Source organism: Cupressus sempervirens, chromosome 3, assembly GCF_028749045.1.
Source record: "Cupressus sempervirens isolate cs-2001-9-10 chromosome 3, ASM2874904v1, whole genome shotgun sequence".
Taxonomy (NCBI): domain Eukaryota; kingdom Viridiplantae; phylum Streptophyta; class Pinopsida; order Cupressales; family Cupressaceae; genus Cupressus; species Cupressus sempervirens.
In genome coordinates this window covers 1074972191-1074984917 of record NC_143120.1, presented here as the reverse complement: position 1 = coordinate 1074984917, position 12727 = coordinate 1074972191, and the positions used below count along the sequence as shown (strand labels likewise).

The 12727-nt window shown below is 34.2% G+C and overlaps 1 pseudogene; it reads right to left on the bottom strand.

The window, feature by feature from the left end:
- Nucleotides 1-364: 364 nt before the first annotated feature.
- Nucleotides 365-12111, bottom strand: LOC149570476 (chaperone protein ClpB1-like; annotated as a pseudogene).
- Nucleotides 12112-12727: the final 616 nt, after the last annotated feature.

Sequence of the window (12727 nt, the reverse complement as noted above, 5' to 3'; positions counted from 1 at the left end):
CAAGTAAAAGAAATGAAAAAAAAAATTTCATAAAAAGTTACACTTCCAACTCTAAATATAAAGATCACAAATGTTCCAAAGTTTCCTAGAACTTTCCACAAAGTGTAGATATTTTTTAATCGAAAAACAATAATATTCCCAGGAAATTTAGCATCAGCCAATCAAAAAAGACATTAATAATTAAAAATTAACCTATTTCTAGACTTTAGAAGTCCAATAAATTTGGGTATGAAAATTGATTGACAAAGACAACTGGGAACATTTGTTTTGAGGGACTAACAATTGCAATTGTGCATTCTTAGAAAAACATCAGTTTAATATATTTCACATAATAAAAGTATCAACCATTCACGTCAACTCATCCTCACAAAATCAATGGGAGTATTAAACACACATCAACTTCTTGCATAGTCTCATCGTCATCTATATCTTCAACTCCCATATTTGCGACAATGTGCATCAAATTTGAAGGTTTTAATAGGAAGTTGTAGAGTTTTTTATGATTGGATTTACTAGTCTTCCATTCCTCTCCACATGATAGGATAACCTTGGCTGCCCAGAGATTGCATCTACCATTACACTATTGTTTTCATCAATTTCTCCATTTATGAGCATTCGGGACGATAGGTTCACCACTTCCTTTTCCAACCAGCACCTTAAGCGTCTAAAGCCATAAGCCTGCAATACCCAAAATATAAATGCAGTCAACAGATAATTAAATCCAAAGTGAAGTTAGTGTGTAATTTTAATATTGTTGTTACCAAAATTGTGTATAAAGCCTGCAATTTGTGACTGATTAGTATAACTGACCACTGCTCCAACAACAACAACAATAAAAAGAGACTTACAAGATCATAGGTCTCCTTAACTGTCAAAGTAACTCCATTCTCTGCAAGCTACATAGCTACATCTTTTATCTGCAATCTTGCAACTTTTCTCCTCTCCTCATTTTTAAGAGGTCCAAAGACAGGTATCTCATCAAGCCTACTTAATAGTTCTGGCCTCAAGCGCTTTTTGACCTACAATTCAGCACCACATGAGCTTTTACTTGAGCATTAAAGAAAATTGAAACAAAAGGAGGTCATTTCTCAACTATTCATACTTCAATAGTTGCTTGGTCTTGGTCATCTTGCAAGTACATTGCTCTAGTAGTGGAAGTCATTATAATGACTGTGTTTGAAAAGTTAACTATACGGCCATGTCCATCCATCAATCTAGCACCATCAAGCATCTGAAGTAAGATGTTGAGTACTGATACATGTGCCTTGTCAACTTCATCAAATAGAACCACACTATAAGGTAATCTTCTAACTACTTCAGTCAGTTGCCCACCTTCTTCATAACTGCGATATTTCCAATAATTCATTAGAACTGAGCTTAAATATTGAATGCTTTTTATTCATAACAACTGGAGTAAGAAGATTTAATAAGAACCGTATATACCCCAGTGAAGCACCGATGAGCCTTGAAACTGAATGAGGCTCCATGTATTTAGACAAATCAATTCGGACTAGGGAGTTCTCATCATCAAATAGTTGTTCTGCAAGAGCCTTTGCAAGCTCTGTTTTACGAACTCCACTGGGCCCCAAGAACAGAAAGACCCCAATAGGTCGATGTAGTCTCCCAAGTCCTACCTTTGATCTAAGCACAACCTCTGCAACTATCTTAACTATTGTGTCTTGGCCAACAACTCTTTTATGCAACCTTTGAGCCAAGCATAATAGTCGATCCTTATCATCCTAGCTAAGCCTGGTGGCAGGAATACTAGTCCAACGACTCATCACCTGCATTGATCAGTAAATTATATTAATATATCATTGATATTGTGTAATGATGGTCCTGTCAGTAAAGATTCACTTTATGTTGTCTTATTACATGAAAATTATAAGTACCACCATGAACTTTAACTAATGCCTACAATTACAAGTACTACTAGCTTATATATACCTCTATATATATTATGTAGAGAATAATCATTCTTGAGGCACTTATTTTCATTTAATCCCAAGGTTATTTTAATCACAGTTGGGATTTATGAAAATGAAAATAGGCACCTCGAGAACGATTACTCTTAGCGTAATATATATAGAGGCATATATAAGCTAGTGGCAATCACAGTGCAATTGGAAAAGTATTTTTTAATTTTTAAAATTTTTTTAAAGGTAAGTGCTGAATTATTTATTTCTTTTTAAATACAATTGTATAAATTTACTATAAAAATGTAATAGTGTAAACTTACTATAAAATTATTCTTGAATATTTTATTTTTTAATTCTATATATGGTGTTTATTTGCATCACTTTAAGTCAATTATATTTTAAGCATATTGTTACATAAAATGTTATATTGAAGAGTGGATTTATAGTTAGGGTTAGGGTTAGTGCTAGGGTTGGGGCTATTGTTAGGGTTTGAGTTATGGATAGGGTTAGAGTTACAGTTAGGAATAGAGTTACAATTAGAGTCAGGATTAGCATTAGGGTTAGGGCTAGGGTTATTTTTAGGATTATGAATCTTGTTAGGGTTATAGTTAAGGTTAGGTTTAGAATTAGAGTTAGAGTTAATGTTAGGATTAGGGTTAGAATTTGGGTTACAAATATAGTTAGGGTTAGGGTTAAGGAAAGGGCGAGGGTAAGAATAAGGGTTTAGGTTAAACATATAGTTAGGGTTATGATTAGAATTAGAGTTAGGGTTTGAGTTAGAGGTAGAGTTAGAATTGGAGCTCGAATAAGGGCTAGAGTTCGAGTTTAAATTAGGGTTATAATTAGGGTTATAATTAGGCTTAGGGTTAGGGTTAAAATTATATTTATGGTTAGAGTTAGAGAAAGGGGTAGAGGAAGGGTTAGTTTTAGGGTGATGGTTAAGGTTAGGTTTATATTTAGAGTTAGGGTTGTATATAGAGTTACATTAGGGTTAAGGTTAGGGTAAGGGCTTGAGTTGGGGTTAAGGTTAGGGTTAGGGCTATGGTTTTCATCTAGATTAAAGTAAGGCTTAAGGTTAGAGTTAGAGTTTTGAGTTAGGGTTAAGGTTAGAGTTAGGGTTAGGTTACGGCTTTAGTGAAGGTTAAACTAAGGATTAGGGTTAGGTTTAGAGTCTAATTATGGTAGAGTTAGATTTACAGTTAGGGTTATATTTAGGGTTAGAGTTAGGGGTAGGATTATGGTTTTAAAAAAGTAATTTTCTTTTTGGCATATTGTAATGTAAAATGTTATAGTCAAACACAGATATATGGTTAGGGACAAAGTTACCATTACAATTAATGTTAACCTTAGGGATAGAATAAGGGTTAGGGTTAGCATTAGAGTTAGGGCTGGAGTTAAGGTTAGGGTTTGAGTTATGGTTAAGGTTAGGGTTAGAGTTACGGTTAAGGTTATTGTTAGAGTTATGGTTAAGGTTTGGGTTAGAGTTATGTTTATGGTTAAGGTTAGGGTTAGAGTTATGGTTATGGTTAAGGTTTGGATTAGAGTTATGTTTATGGTTAAGGTTAGGGTTAGATTTATGTTCATAGTTAAGGTTAGGGTTAGAGTTATGGTTATGGTTAGGGTTAGTGTTATAGTAAGGCTAGGGTGAGGGTTTGAGTCAAGGTTAAGGTTAGAGTGAAGGTTAGGGTTTGAGTCAAGATTAAAGTAAGGGTTAGGGTTAGGGTTAGATTCCAATTATGGTAGTGTTAGATTTAGGGTTAGAGTTATGCTCATGGTTAAGGTTAGGGTTAGGGTTAGGGTTATTATAGGGCTCAAGTTAGGGTTATTGTAGGGATAGGGTTAGGATTTGAGTCAGGGTTAAGGTTAGGTTTAGGATTAGGGTTAGGATTTGAGTCAAGGTTAAGGTTAGGTTTAGGATTACTGTTAGGGTTTTAGTTAGGATTAAAGTTAGGGTTAGGGTTAGAGTCTAGTTATGGTAGAGTTAGATTTAGGGTTAGAGTTAGGGATAGAGTTATGTTTATGATTAAGTTTAGGGTTAGAGTTATGCTCATGGTTAAGTTTAGTGTTAGACTTATGGTTATGGTTAGGGTTAGGGTTAGGGGTAGGGTTAGGGCTTGAGTAAGGGTTAAGGTTCTAGAGTTATGGTTAGGGAAAAGTTTTGAGCCAAGATTAAAGTTAGGGTTAGGGTTATGGTTAGAGTCCAATTATGGTAGAGTTAGATTTAGGGTTAGAGTTAGGGGCAAATTAATGTTTATGGTTAAGGTTAGTGTTAAAGTTAGGGTTAGTGTTAGTGTTAGAGTTAAGGTTAGGGTTAAGGTTAGAATTAAGGTTAGGGTTAGTGTTAAGGTTAGGGTTAGGGTTAGAGTTAAAGTTAGGGTTAGCATTAGGATGAAAATTAGGGTAAGGGATAGGGTTTGAATTAGAATTAGGGTTCTTGTTAGGGTTAGAGTTACACTTAGGGTTAGAGTTAGAGTTAGGGTTAGGGTTAGTATTAAAATTAGAGTTAGAGTTGGGATTAGGGTTAGGGTTAGAATTAGGGTTAGAAATATAGTTAGGATTAGAGATAGAGTTAGGGTTAGGGTAAGGGTAAGAATTAGGGTGAGGGTTAGAATTAGGGTTACAATTATAGTGAAGGTTAGTGCTAGAGTTAGAATAAGAGTTAGGGTTAGGGTTAGAGATAGAGTTAGAATTAGAGTTCGAATAAGGGTTGGAGTTAGAGTTAGAGTTAGAGTTAGGGTTATATTTAGGGTTAGAATTAAGGTTAGGATTAGAATTAGTGTTAGAGTTAGGGTTACAGTTAGTGTTAGGGTTATGGTTAGGGTTAGCATTAGGGTTAGGGTTAGGGTTAGTATTAGGGTTATGGTTAGGATTAGCATTAGGTTTAGGGTTACAATTAGAGTTAGAGTTAAAATTAGAGGTAGTGTTAGTGTTAGTGTTCGTATAAGAGTTAGAGTTAGAATTAGAGTTAAAGTTAGGGTATAAGTTAGAGTTAGAGTTAAAGTTAGAGATAGAGTTGTGATCAAGGTTAGATTAGCGTTAAGGTTAAAGTTACCTGATTAGATTTAGGGTTAGGGTAAGAGTTAGGGCTAGGATTAGGATTAGAATTAGGGTTAGGGTTAGAATTAGCATTAGATTTAGGATTATAAAGTGTTAAGGTTAGGGTTAGGGGGATAATTAAAGTTAGAGATAGAGTTAGAGTTAGAGTTAGGGTTTGTGTTATTATTGCTATTAAGAAATTTTTTGGGTTACTAATCATATTATAGATAATAAAACTATAATTAATAAATATTATTACTCTAAATTATAATTATAATTTAGAGTTAGGGTTAGGGTTAGGGTTAATTGTAATCACACTCTCTCTCACATGTCCCATTCTATAATTACCCCCCCCCCCCCCTGCCCCCAATAATGTATACCCTCCCCACTCCCCCTACATTGTTCTCTTTGTCCATCTCTTTCTCTACATATATACATCTTTCCCTCCATAATTATTGTCATTGTCTATCACTATCCATCATACTCTTCCTCTCCCCATCATTGTCTACATCTCTTTTGGGCCTTATATATTCTTTTTCTTATTTAGCTCATCTCTCCCTACTCCCCTTCTATATATCTACATCAATTGCCCCCTCTAATCATCTCTCTCTCTCTCTCTCTCTCTCTCTCTCTCTCTCTCCACCCGCCCACCCCACTCTTTCTCCCTCCTTATTTTTCACTACATCTATCTATGTCTACCTCATGTCTCTCACTCTCTCCCTCTTGTCTCACTCTTTCTCTCTACCACATCACCTCATGTGATCTCTCTCTCTCTCTCTCTCTCTCTCTCTCTCTCTCTCTCTCTCTCTCTCTCTCTCTCTCTCTCACACACACACACACACACACACAAACACACACACACACCATATTCATGTTTATATATCTCTAAAATGCTCTATGTATGTCTATCTCATGTCTCTCACCCTCTTCCCCTTCTCTCTCTCTCTCTCTCTCTCTCTCTCTCTCTCTCTCTCTCACACACACACACACACACACACACACACACACACATTGCATCATGTTATTTATCTCACTCTTTCTCTATATCATGTCGCCTCATGTTAACTCTCTCTCTCTCTCTCTCTCTCTCACTCTCTCTCTCTCACACACACACACACACACACACACACACACACACACACACACACACACATGTCACCTCATGTTATTTGTCTATCTTTAAATTTGACTTCATTTCTAAAGTTTGTCCCAATTTATAATTTTTTTTTGTATTTCTATAATATAAAATCAAGTACATTTAATAGAACTTAATTATCATTAATATTTTTTTATACAATTAATAAATTTCGATAAAATTTTATAATTTTTATATTTGATTTAAGTAACAATTTTATTATCTTTTCTTTCTTTAATATAAATATTATGTGAAAATTCATTTGTAAAATCTAAAATAATTTCTAAACTTCAATATTTAACAACCTCCAAAATCTTATTATTTTAATAATAAAATAAAATTACATATATAAAAATCTTTATTTTTAAGATTTGAAAAAATAATAAACTTTCATATAAAATTAAAACTCTAATAGCAGATTTTCAAAAGAAAGAGAATATTTGTGAAAATAAAAACTTTTTACAGTTATCTCAAACTATTATTACTAAGTTTTTCTAGATTTAGTACTATTCTCTGGATGAACTCAAAGATATTAATAATCAATATTTGTAATAATAAAGTTAAAAACAACATCAAGACTAACAATAATTATAAAAAATTAAAAATAGAAGCAACAATAATAATAAGAAAATAGTAATTTCTTTCAGTGTTTTGTCTCTTCCATGCACCGTTTAATCTAATAGTCATGCACCAATTCACTGAATAAGGAAGAGAATGTAACATGCAGTTTGAACTTTGAGTTTTTAGAATCATGAATTTACGCATGAAATACGAAAAATCAAGCAGTTATAAATTATTAATCACAAGTTCTACAGCTGTCTATGTTTGTTATAACAGTAGTTACATAGGAATCTTGGCCTAGTCTCATTCGATAAAATTAGATTAAGTACAAAGTTAGTCTTGATTGTAGTGTAGTTAAATAAGTATGTGAAAGTCTATATGAGGCATTTCTCAATATAAAATATGGCAATTGTAATTTATTTTAAGCAGACAAATTAATACAAAAACTAAATTTTTTTTCTCCATTCTTGTTTTGTTGTAGAAATTGTGTTTTTTATATTTTTGATAAGTGTTGTAGCATGTTATATTTAACATTAAATTAATCTTTATTATTATATTTAACAATAGTTTCAAACATTATTAAAAAGACTCTAAATACAACCAAATCACATAATCTAAGAACTAAAACATAAGTACCCATCACAGGAACAGTTAGAATTCTCAAAATTGCTAAAATAATTGCACCTGCAACTACTGTTACAGAAGCAATTTGTTACTCCAATCTGTTATCTTTCTTAGACTAAAGGAGCACAAGAAAAAGTGAGATTGATATTATGAGTTACAAAAGAAATTTGAATGTATTTATAAGCATTTCTGCTTAGAGATTTCCTATAACATTGTGTTAATACTAGATTTCCCTTTTTTTTCAATTGTATTGCTAAGAAAATCACCATGGCTGCACTCTATATCCAGAGCAATTATCACATTGGACAAGTTAGTCAACATTGACATAATTATCTGCACCATTTTCCAATGAAGAATCCCATCAGAATGCCACACGCTAGACATCGTGACAAAATTACAAACTGGTGGGAATGAGCCAGAACCTCTCAATCCGCACTTAACCAGATTAAACCACTGAAAGAATAGGTAGTAGGAAGGAACCTATAAATTGGAGCCATAGCAGAGCCAATTCCAAATGTATATCCAAATCTAGAGTCAGTCGTTTACCTTTAATCCATTCCCATTCAGTCCTAGCAACGCGCTAATAGCGTCAGGAAGCTCCATGCATAAATCAGAAGAAAATGGATAGATCTAGTTAGGAAAGTACATATTGGACCAAAATATTTCAGAAATAGAAAAGAAGACACCCCCAAAAACACTCCCATCAAGCACCATTAACAATGAAAAGTATTATAAAATATATAAATCAAATAGATTTTGAATACAAATCTAAATCTAAATCTAAATCAAACATGCAAGACTAAACTATTAAATGCGAGCCTAAATAGTTATGAACATAATTCTAAATCTAAATGAAATTAATTAAAATTGAAATCTAAATCAAAGTAGAATATTATAACTAATTTTGAATTTCAATTTACATCTACATCTAAATCTAAATGAAAATGTAAATAAAAAAAAGAAATATCACCTTCAAAAATGTTACTCCAAAACTTCAATCTACTCCTATTCAAAAACTCCAATCTAATCCTCCAATAACCTCCACCTCTTCCTTCCTGCAAAAACATAAAATGAAAATGAAATGAGGAGCCTTGGTTTTATAACTTCTGAGAGGCTCCTCATATCCCCCAACAAACATCTCTTCACATTCCACGAATTTGTTTCAAATTCCCCCAGTCCTTGCAAAAAATAAGCGTGAATGTGCATGCAAAATTATATTTAACAAAAAAAAAATCATATCGAAATTATTTCGCCCCTATTTTTTTGGGCCCTATTTTTTTGGGTCCTACTTTTTCGAGCCCTACTTTTTTGAGCCCTATTATTTCGGGCCTATTATTTTGGCCTCCATTTGGCTTCCTATTATTTTGGCCAGCTATTATTTCAAAAATTCTTTTTTAATATTTAATTTGGAAGTTTGTAACTGCTCCCAATTCTTTTTTATTGACAATGAATCTTGGCATATTTTCATGCTAGGCATTTGTGCTGCCATTGTATAGAATGCCTCTTGGCGTAAAAATTATCAATAGAAAAATTCTCACATTACACATACCTTTGCAATTTGATCAGGCCCTATAATGTCTGTTGTCCTTAAATTTTCCATAGAGTTAGTTTCATAACAAGCGATTGCTGCATCTATCTCTTGAAGTGCTCCATATCTAAAATTGGAAAATCTCGCCACATTCATCATGCCTTCTACCTCCTGAAGGGTACACATCCATTCTTTACTCTATTGCTTCCACTGGCACAATTCTCTCTCTCTAGAATTTAATTTTAACAAGGATCATCTTAATCTCTTATTGTGTTGGAAACTATAACCCCAACTATCTCTGATTATATCCTCTATATGGTAAAAATATCTCCAGCATTAAAGACAAGTCTTGTTGGAAGATCTTGCTTAAGATTTTAATGGATTTGAATGTACTCTTCAACCTATCACTGTCCCATCTAGAATGTTCTTGGGTAGAAAGAAATACATTATTTTATGTTTGATCTTTCTCCTCTATAGATGTTAAGCTATCTATCCAGCTCCAGCTCAGCAAAGCTGTCAGGTGATTTAAGCTGAAAGCTATCTGCTGTAAATAGTGTGAGAAAGAGTTGGAGCTCAGGTGATAACATTCATATAGTTTCTTTTGATTAATACAAACTGTTTCTATTTCTCTTTCTACGTTTTTAGTTGCTAATTTGAGAAATTCATCATTACCCGTTCAGGAGACAAATGGAATTGTACTTTTAAGGTGTTTGAAGATTACAGTAGCAGCTGAGCCACAGTGTCATATTTCAAGCATGAAGATCCTAGAGAGTAGCAAGATTAGCAGTGTTGAAGAAGGTACTTTGCCAGAGAATGAAGAGGTTGTTCATCCATAGTTTGTCTGCAGACATAAAGTTGTTCAAAAGAATTGGTGTTTAGATGGAGTTATTGAAGTCTCAGAAAGAGTAGGTTTGTAAAGTGACTGCAAATAAGCTGAAGTCAAATTGTAATACAGCCGATACAGCCGCGATAGTTGGAGGATCAGATAGTTTGAAAAATAGAAAGCACAAGTATAAAAATATACTCCAAAAAGACAGTTATGTTTGAAAATAAAATTGAAGATTTGTAAAACTAAAGTGAATTTTGCTGAAGAAAGGAGGCTCCCAAACCGAGGGAAGTCACTGAAATTTGAAGTTGCCATACAAGGTCAAATGTTTATCTTGGAGATTGATTGAGTTTGTATAATGTAAAATCATCACTACTTTGAAGAACCAATCAAAGTTTAGATTGCTAGATGCAAAACAAGGGGTTTAAGGGTACATCACTCTATAGAGTTAATGTTAAGGGGGGAAATCATATAAATTGGTGAATTTAAAGCAAAAGGCCAAAAAGGATGATATGGGTTTTAATTAACATAAACTGTCTCTATTTATGTTTCATTGGAAAAAGAATAAGCACCAACTTACCTTCAATTCCATGGAAAATCCTCGTGCAAGCCACAGTAAATTTCCTTTGTGCTTGCTAATATAAGCCTGAAGCAAAGTAGAAAAATAAAAGAACTGCTTAAAGGAAAGGTAGATCTCGGTACCAACCTCTGCTAGCTCAGCCTGCCTAGCCTTGTCTTTCTCCTTTTCAAGGGCATTCAGCTCAACTTCTGGTTGAGTAATTTCCTTTTCATAAATTTCTTCAGGTTTACTATCTAATTGCACTCTCACATTCGCACATGCTTCATCTAGCAGATCAATTGCTTGGTTAGGAAGATTCCGATCTGTTTAGAGTCCAAACAAGCAAACAATAATGAATTAATCTTACAAAGCCAACAAGATGCCTACAATCTGCTGAACTAAAATGTCTCAAGCTTTCATCAAACTTCTGAGGAGTTAAAATCAAAACAATAAATTGACAAAATCATTTGATCAAATCTCATTTATTAAGTTTTAGAATGCCCCCACGACAGACCCAATTCAATCATATGACTATTAAATTTGTAAACTTACCAGTTATATGATGACTTGATAATTGGGCAGCAACAACTAATGCTCTATGCATGATCCTCACACCATGATGCCCTTCGAACTTTTCTCTCAAACTGCGCAAAATATTAATGGTGTCAGACACACTGGGTTCAACCATGAACACTTGCAGGAATTGACGCTTGAATGTACTATCCCTCTCTACATATTTCTTATACTCTTCAAATGTAATCGCTCCTATACATTGCAGTTGGCCGTGAGCAAGCATTTGTTTAAATAAATTAGCAGCCCCAGTTGGACCTGAAAACGATCTCCGTGTCAGCCAATTACGTTGATAACAGTTCTAAATCACAAAGAAAAGGGAAATCACTCACCAGCTCAAAGAATCAAATGTAATTTATCTATAAACAATATTAATCTCCCTTGAAATTCTTCTACCTCCTTACATATAGACTTGACATGATCTTCAAAGTCGCCTATGCATTTCTCTCCACCCACTAAGGCTCCCATGTCCAATGCTATCAATCTAACTTCCACCAAATAACTGCACCATCCCAAAGAAATTCCATCAATCAAAAAGTACATAATCATGAACTACAACTTAATGTCAAACCCTAATCCAATACTCCAAGCACATCATTTTTTTATTATATTAAAATTGATATAAAGGAAAAACTAGTACGCTAGAAAACAATTTACCTTGGCACATCTCCTTTGACAATCCATTGAGTTGGCCCCTCACCGCTGATGTCTTGCCAACACTGTCCTCTCCAATCAGCACAGGGTTTGCTTTGTCTTTCGGCAAAGAATTCTAATGATCCCATCTATTTCTTCATCTCTGCCAATTATCGGATCAAGCTCCAATGCCCCTTCTACAATGTCACGACCGTAGGACTTCAGGGTAGGGAAATTGTTATCAGCGAAGATACTTTGCACCACATTATGCTCCTTGATTAGGGTTTTTATGTTGGATGCACTAAGGCCCGCTTCATGGAATGCCTAAATAATCTACGAGTACTGCATTAGACCAACAATCAGATGCTCCACTGCCAGAATACTGCCTTCCTTCTTCTTTGTTGCTTCTTCACCACATTTGATGCAATTTTTGAGAGCATTGCTGTGCAAAATGCCGTCAGGAGCAGAGCCCTTGGTCGGCAACCTCTCCAGGTCCTGGCGCAGGACTCTCCTAATGGATTCCAGTGATTCATCTCCACAAGAGGTAGATAAGGGCACAGAAGACAAAATGCTCTATTTTAGTAGCCCAAAATCGTCCTCCATCAACGCAAGGGCCAGGTGAAAGGGAGTGACTTATGCATGCCCATGTTTTTGAGTGAGTTCTACACTGGCCACTACAGCTCCCTCGGTCTTTCTTGAGCACATGATATGGGGATCCATATTCTATGAAGCTGTTGCACAACACCACACCTGTTGGATGTGCTTCCTAATATCTGTTATCTAGTTGCATTTCCTTCTCCTTTCTATTTTCATATTTCTATGACTCACCATGGAGGAGCATCCCATACGGCTATAATTGGCTCTGAGCATATTTATGAGCGGTTACCAAAATTATGGGAGTTTCAGAATTGGAGTTACAATTGGAGCATGTAACACCTGCTCCAATGGCAGAATTGTTTTTTCTTGCACTGTGCAGTTTCACTCGTCCCAGGGTAGTGGCTATATTTTTCGATTTCATTCAAAAAATTTATTAATGTTTATTTGTGTATATATTTGAAACTAATTTTTAGTTCTCGCTAGAAGTTTTTTTCAATTAGTTGATTGAAATTCTTTAATAAAAATATTAATTTTAATTTTAAAAAGCCATTTTCTATTTTTATTATTAATTTATGAAAAATAAAAATCTAAATAGTAGTTTTGAAAAGTTATTTTCCGTTTTTATTATTAATTTACGTCTGAAAATTGTTAGCCTCTTGCCTATATTATTTATCAAAACTAAGCAGAAATAGAAAGTTACTTTTTCTTTTTTTTGAAACTAATTTTTAGTTCCTGCCAG